This window comes from Nelumbo nucifera, chromosome 5 (assembly GCF_055504915.1).
Source record: "Nelumbo nucifera cultivar China Antique chromosome 5, China Antique-T2T, whole genome shotgun sequence".
NCBI lineage: Eukaryota > Viridiplantae > Streptophyta > Magnoliopsida > Proteales > Nelumbonaceae > Nelumbo > Nelumbo nucifera.
In genome coordinates this window covers 29,653,872-29,662,691 of record NC_142653.1, presented here as the reverse complement: position 1 = coordinate 29,662,691, position 8,820 = coordinate 29,653,872, and positions in this window count along the sequence as shown.

Here is an 8,820-nt window from a genome sequence, read left to right as displayed (position 1 = left end):
AATATTGATCGGCAGCCCATGCATTGTCCATTAGTATTGAATATTTCCCAAGCAGTTTTAGCAACAACTCTATTGAAGAAGAAAAATTAAAATTGTGATTGTGGTAAGACAATGTTAGATAGTGGAAAGTGGCCCACTGGACATGTTGACACAAAACTCAATAATATTTTAACACCCTAGAAGTTTATTTGAATTATGGAGAACCTATGATGCTGGAAAGACATGATATTGATCAATCAACCCCCCGCCCCCCTTTTGGTGAATTTTGATGAAAATCACTCGATTGCTATTAAGTTTTTTCTGGTATCATATTTAAATCCTTGAGTTACTTTAAGGGTAGGTAGGGGTATTTATGGGACATGAGTTACATAATTTATTGAGTGCTTATTCAATGTGTCTAATTGGTAAAGACTTGCTTTGCATGTGGCAATTTTTTATGATGATGGTATTTTTAAGACCAATTTTTTTTTTTAAATTTTTAAAATTTTTATGTATAAAAATTATTCTTATTTATTATACTTATTATTTTCTGCAACTTTTTATAATTTTTAATTTTTTTATCTTTTTCTTAATTTTTATTATTTAATTATGGCATTAAGGGTTGATACATTTGTCCCAAAAGGATGAAATGTTGGTCAGCCACCAACTAAGAAAACAATTTGATTTCCATTATCAATAAAAACAATTGTTGTTGATCATACTTTTTAATATTATTAGTATAAAATATTAGAGATATACCTAATTTTTCTATATTTTTAAGATTTTTTATTTATCTATTTTAAAAAATTTATTATTATATATGACATCATGGGTATATAGATGGTTGAATTGCTTAACGACTACTTCAATAGAGGAATGGTTCCATTTTTGGGTCTAGTTCAAAAAAAATATGAATTTAATATTGTTAAAAGTATTGAATATAGATCTAATTAGTGGAATTTATTGATGAGGTAAAATACATTAAAGGTATGACTATTAATGAAAGTAAATTGGATGAGGTATAAAATAGTACTTCAAATTACATTTTATACCCTCACAAGCAATTAAAGTTGCACGGAATGCAAAAATAGGGGCATTGATGTCAAAAAAAAAAGATTTCCCATTAAAGGCGTGGTAGTCGCTGAAACTGTAATTTACGTGCCAAGGCCAATAATCATAAAATCTGCAAAATATTATTTCAACTAATCCAAATAAATCAGTTTTTACTTTGTAGGCACCCCATATGTCATGAAGATTTTCAAAACTAAGGGTCCGTTTGGTTCATAGCCGGAATCGGAATCAGAATCAAAATCAAAATCCTCCGGAATCGGAATCGAAATGGTCCATTCCCATAGCCTGTTTGGTTCAAAAAGGAATGAGAATGAGAATTAAAATCAGCAGGAATGAGATTTCATTCCCAAGGGAGGGGCAGGGAATGACCATTCCCTCAAATGGGGGAATGCCATTCCAGCAATAATAGGAATGGGATTCCAACTCCACCCAACCAAACAGTTGGAATTAGAATAGCCCATTCCGATTCCAATTCTAAATCCTTATTCCTACAAACCAAACGGGCACTAAAGACAGCAAATAATTAGGATATTGACTCTTTCTGGAATGGTTAAAAACATGGATATTAATTATTTTGCAACACTTATAGTGGCAAGCATCAAATCCAGATAATCTTTTGTCTAGTAGCCTCTTACGTATGAATCAACAAATTTGTTTTTTTTTTCCTTTTATTTAAAAGATTTATCACTATTAATTATCTCAAATAGATTGACTAAGTAATTTAGAGGAGTTCTTGTCAATATGACATAGTATTGATTGATTGATGAAACTAGATTATATTTATGAAAAAATGTCTTAAAAATATGAAATTAAATAAGTAGAATGAAATAGAATATATGCAATATAAATTTAATTGGAGACAGATAATTTGATGTAACATCTTTTGCTACATTTCTTTGATCATCCATAACAAAGGAGAGAATATTTCAATTCCCTTTATTTTTAAGAAAAAGGTTGGCAAAGTACGTACCTAGTCGAGATGTCAAACTAAAATTGCACCTGCAGTTAATATAATTTACCACCAAGGCTACCTTTCTACGATTTAATTACTCCATGGAATGGAAGCTAGGCAACAACATCAAGATTACCTGATCAGGCCAATTATAAGGCTCCTTACTAAATGATTCCTACTTCAATGTGTCCGTATTCCCACCCACCAACTGATGGTGGTTCAGCTGGTAGGATCTCTAACATATCATCTGAATAGAGACCTGCCATTAAATTCCATTAAATGGGCTATGGGAGAGGTATGGTTATTAGACCTGTTCATGTGTTGCGCTGGGTTGGGTTTGGGCCGGGCTTTTATTCTTCATAAACATGATTTTGTTAGGCCTGAACCTGAGCTTGGACCGACGAACGGGCCTATAATTTAGGCCCGAACCCGACCTTGATAAAAAGTCTGAAGCCCGTAGCCCGACCTAACAGAGGACTCATTGTCGGTGACTATGTTCGCTGGTGAGCTAAGATTTTGACAATGAAAAGTGAAGTCAGTTCACGTATGAGGGAGAGAGAGAGAGAGAGAGTGAGAGAGAGAGGACTCGCCGCCGCCGTCGCCGGTGCCTGTGTTTGTGGCCTTGCCGGTGTTTGAGATTTGAGAGAGAAGAAGTGAGAAGAGGAGAGAGAGAGAGAGAGAGAGAGAGAGAGAGAGAGAAGACTCACCGCTGGTCTGTCGGAGTTTACTGGTTGCGTCGGTGAATGTTCGCCGGTTCTGTGGTTGCCTGAGAGTGTGAGGATGTGATGCGAGTCACTATGAAGAGAAGAGAGGCTCGACAGTTCGACTAACTCGAAAGAGATGAATGAGGAAGAGGGGTTACTTAGGAGTTAGGATATTAAGGTTTTTGGGTTTAACCTTTAGGTTGGATCGGGCTATTTTGGAAAATCCCGAGCCTAACCCGTTCGGGGTTATTACGGGCTGGGCTTTTTGGCCCGAGGTCAAGTCTGCGGGCTCAAATGTATGTTCAAGCCCGTCCGGGGCCGAGCTGGCCCATCGGGCCACCCAACCCATGAACATGTCTAATGACTACCCCCTTTGTAGCCTTAAGAACCTAAAAAAAAGAAAAAAGAATCTACGAAAAAATACAGACAAGACAAATTCAGATTTCTCAATTCTAATGCAGATATATATATAAACATTCAAAATATCAAAAACCCCACTCTTTACACCAAAATCCGCCCATCAATTAATATCAATTCCACACCCACCCCAATTGTACTTTGGCCTAAAGATTCTGACTCTCAACTGAGCCGTCACTCCCAAAAATTTAAGCCCGTCTTCAATAACAGGGAGCAATGATGCGACAGTCCATAGATTAGAGGGAATGGTCATATATATGTACATTCGCTTGGTCTCATGATTTATTTTTTTTAGTCTGATTATTTAGTTTCTGAATGCCCTACAATAATGAGGTGCCAACTCTAAACCCACCTCCCATTTTTTAAAGATTCTTTTCTGAGAACGGTAAACGGTCAAGGCATATTTTATAATTTGACTCTTCAGTATAATATATAGAATTATCGTCCATTGTACTCTGGAATTAGTGGGATCATTCTTTTTTCACGTGTACTCAAACTAGGGGAATTATGAGAGTTGTGGTCCCACTACTTGGAGTAAACCAGGGGAAGCAGTAGCATTCCCTTGGCATCAAATATAATGATGAGTTGAAGATTAATGTCTGAAAAATTCACAATAATACATATCATATACACATCTGGAATATGGCCTGGGACCCACCGATACCCAATATGCATAAATACTTACTCTCACTAGTTCCAATGTTTACATTCCTTGATTATTACAATTCACATTTATTTCCTAAAATTCAGAAAACAAAATCTGAAACTAAAAATAAAAATGAAGATTTGAAATGAAATGATCACAAATTGAACCGGACCATTTTATAAGTCTAGACCAAACCAAACTGCCAATTCTAATTTAATTTGACGGTCTAAACTGTATAAAAACACCCCTAACATGAATTATTCATGCCTATCCAAAAGAAACAATTATTCAGATACGTACATTTAAATGACTATCATGGGTGAGAAGAAGACTATCATGTCATTGTCTTCTTTATACAAGTGCTTAAAATGTAGGGTGGAGATGGTTTGGCACAATATTGCCAATAGTTAATGAGGGGGACCTACCACGTGTGGATTGTCAAATCTCATCCCCTGGTGTGGTGGTTGTGGTTGCACTGGCACGCGCTCCAGTGCAACAAGATACTGTGTGGCGTGAATTGGTGGTAATAGGAAAAACCCTGCTGTTACTGCTTCTTATACTTGAGGATGGACCCAGTAAATGGACAAAGTCCAACCAATTTGGTTTTACTCTGTCCAATTAATAAGATAGTGGACACCCAATAAGATGATCGAAATCAAATTTGAAACATTATCCAACAGATAGATATTCAGATCGGTTGAATTTCTTATATTCTGATCGGATAAAGCCGTACTGACAGTCCAGGCACCTGAATTTATACGGTCATGTGGCATTGGGTTTAACACCCCAAAGTTTCAAATTTAATTAATTTCATTAAATGATCCTAATACCTTAAATTCGCTCCAATGATCCCATTCCCTTTTAATAATGGCAAATTTATTATTTTGTAGAAATTTAATGATGTGTTTGGTTTGAAGGAAAAAGAGAAAAGAGTAAGAAAGTCTTTACGTATCTTGTATAGGTGTTTCTACTTTTGCCTTCCTTTCCCGATTTTCCTATCTTTTCCTTCAAATCAAACATAGGCTTGCAGCATTACTTGGATTTGATTTATTGGAAAGTTTAATCTATTACTCAATTGTTCAATGTTGGTCACGAGCTCTTCGGAGGGGTGGACTCGATAAATATGGACTTCACTTAGAGGTGTAAAATCGGGCCCGACATGATTTTGGATTGGCCCGGTACGATGGCATGAAGGGAACAATATCCTTCGCTATTTACATATGTATAGCGATGAAGATACGCTGTCAATAAGATAGATCATTGGTATATGGCAATTTGTTTGTAGTGCCAGGCATGATACGATTGTGTAGGTTGTATTGGGCCCGGGGTTTCAGGTTTGTGGATTGGCATGGCATGGCACGACTGTGTGTCATGTTGTTTATGGCCCGTGTGTCAGTTCGATTCAACATGACCCATATATATTTAATATATAATATATTAATAAAATAAATAATTGTACAATCAAAATGCATATAAAATAAAAATTTTAAGATCTTTTCTATTTTTTTAAATAAACTTTTCATAGCTTTGGCCCGGTCTAGTCCAAGGCTTGGCCCACAGATTAGCCCTCAGCCCGTGGCATGGCACGAGCCCATATAGACTTGGGTCATGGGCCATTCTGAGCCGATCCCCCAAAATATCCCAAGGGAGGAAGGCATGACCCGGGACAGCCCACGGGCTCTACAAAATGTGTTGCATATGATAATTTCACTTTTGGGCCTTTTGTTAATGTTAATACGTGTTTCATATGATATTTTCAGATTCTATGGTGAGGGGTCTTCTCACCCTCACCACAGAACTCACATATGCCTCTTCCTACTCTCCTTTTTCGTATACATTCATATTTATTTTTGAAGGAAAATTCCATATTAATACCCTGTATTTTGAGTCTAGTGTTACTTTGCTCTAAACTTTAAAATATGATAATTTAGTATCTAAAATTTTAAAATGTACCAATTTAATCTCTACAGTTAATAATCCGTCACTTATCTCAAGTAATGACATATACAACTTAAAACTTTTAGGCTATGTTTGGTTTGAAGGAAAAAATAGAGAAAGGGAGAAAAACATAAAAAACCTATACAAGCTTTATAAAAGTTTCCCTACATTTTCCTTTCTTTTCCTACTTTTTCCTTCAAACCATATATAACCTTAATCAAAATTATCCTCTAAAATAAATCACTGTTAATCATCTTCTTGAGCCCAAGCGCCCAAACTAATATGGTGTAAGCATAATTCTTACGTGCATAATTGAGAATAACGGCCGAAAGATTAATGAAGCGGAATACCAATTGATGAATCAAGTTCTTGAGCTCCGAAAGATCTCTTTTAAATTAGTGACTCGGTTTTGGAGGCTGTCACTGCAAGCCACCATCATGGAGGGATGGAATTGAGCCAATGAATGTTTGCATAAATGATTGAGGGAGAATGATCAATGAGTGCAGATCAGAATTTTATAGCCCCATAGTACAGGGGACCGGATGTGGTTTATATGGGGAGAGTGCTAGTAGTAGGGGGAGGGGGGGGGCTGGAATTCAGAATCCGTACTTCTCCGTAAATGATAAACCATTGATGGTGACTGGTGAAACATTTAAGCGCTACGCACTAATAAAACTATGGAACACGTGGATGGTTTAATTTCCCCCAAGTTTATGCATGTAGATGAAATTTTTGAAGAAAATCGAAATGCTTTCTTATAAATTGAAAGTTCGCTAATTTTATAGGCAGAAAGATATAGTATGTGTTTGATTACCGTTTATGTTTATTGAATAAATGTTTGTATTTTATTTGCTGGTAAAACCAAGAAATACAATAATTGTAATGGTATGACAATTGGACACCACTAGGCGCCATTTTTAAACGCACAGTGAATAAACCTCTGACCATTTATAGAAGTTTCAATAAATAATTTTTACAAATGACTGGCATGTACATAAACCAAAGTTCATTTTTTACATTTTCGATGTGTGTAAAAAGAACAAGAAAGAAAATACGGAGATGTCACCTATGTGGCACGTCAATAAATATTTACTGAATAAATATAAACAGTACCTAACATCACCATAGACAGATTGGGAGTGTGACATCTGAGATATGGACGGGTTGTTGAGGAGACAGCCATATAGAGTCAGGGATTGCCAGCAAATGCAGAGGTCTTGAAGTACAAAACTGTTCAAATTCTGGTACCTTACCTGAGAAACCGTTGAAGGACAAATCTGCAACAATTAAGCTTTTCATGGTCCCAATCTACTTGGGTATGGTGTGTGATTAAGGTGATTCATTCCTTGATAGGTTCAAATAATTCAATAAATAAATGCTGGAAATTTGAGGTGGGATGGAGCCAGAGAGGTGGTTCTGGATGAGGTCTAGATAGGTTAGATGAGAACATTTTCCAATATCTGGTGGGATGTGGTGAGAGAGTGTTTCTGAAATGGAAGACGGTAGAGGCCCTAAAAGCAGATTGTTAGACAGGTTCAACTGACCGAATTTAGTTGGCCTGGAGCCACTGTTCGTGTTCTCTGATAAAGTTCTTGATAGATAGTTGTCCTGTAACTCCGCTAAATTGAACTGAATTAAGTAGAGGAGACCATTGGGAATGTTACCATTCAAGTAATTTTGCCCCAACCTTACTCCAGTGAGACCCCAATATGTCCCAAGTCTTCAGGGATCTGGCCGAAGAGAAAATTTTTTAAAGATTTGGGCATTTGGAAGATTGATAAAGAAAATTACATGACATCTAAAAGGCACTTATATCCTTTTACATGCCACTTAATGGTTGGTTAATGGTAGGTATTAAATTGGTATGTTTTTGGAAGTTTTGGTACTGGATTGGCACATTTTGAAGTTTGGGGATCAATGTGACAGTAGGCCCAAAGTACAAGGTACCAATATGGAATTTCCCCAATTAAATGGAATCATTAAAAATATAATAAGACAAAATTAAAACTCTCATAGGTCTTCATTAAACTCTAATAAGATCATACTTCTCTCCCTCTCTTTAATAATCAATGTTTGTAACATCTGCCCTCCCCATTAAATCATTTTTTACTCTTAAATCTCTTTTAACCCCTTTTAGCTTTATTTCATAAAATAGGGGTGTTAACTAGATGTATTGGGTTAGGTTAATGGCCAACTTAAATATGAACCCAACCTTGACTCAAATTAATGTCAAAACCCAAATTTGCCCACCAATACATGGGGTGAGCCAATTTTCTTCTCATATAAAAGTATAAGGAAACTATTTCCCCTTTCCATGGGTTATTAGGTTTTTCTTTAGTTTTTATTAATTTAATGTAGACTTGTTTTATGGATTCTCTCGTTCAAGTAAAATACAATAAGAAATCACTAAACACAAGCTTTTGGTTATATTTGCCATTTCAATTATGAAATTGTTTTTTAACTTGGTTTGTTATCTTATGCTAAGTACATTTTTGGATTTATAGAGCTACAACGAGAGGTAATCCATCCCCCAAACCTTTAAGCCCCCAATCTTGGTGGTAATAGGATTCGTTCCAAGTATGTATGTATGTATGTGTGTTTTAATCTCAATAACTAAAAAGTAAAAGAAAATTATTTTTTTTCTACTATTTTATATGTAAAAAACTAGAAATATATAAAAATTTTGATTAATCACTATTACTCATTTTTCCCTTAATATACATTTTTAAGTTAAAAAATAATTTAAAAGAAATATGCCCCCTTTTAAAAAGAATTCTTTTCCAAAGTCGTCAATAGGGGTGGATTCAAGAGGAGTTGAGCCAAATACTTGGCTATTCGTGCTCAGCTCGCTGAAATTGTGATAGGCTTAAGCTCAATTCGAGTTAGAGACTTGAGCTCGAGCTCGGCTTGGTTCAAAGCTTGCAAGTTGGAGCTCAGCTAGGCTCAATCTTGATTGCAAGCCAAGTTTTTTCTAAAAAATAAAAATCATACATATATAAATATATTTTTTATTTTAGATACAAAAATTAAGAATTATAAAAATTATTTATTATTATACATATAAAAATGTTTTTATTTTACATACAAAAAAATATTGATCATAAAAATTATTT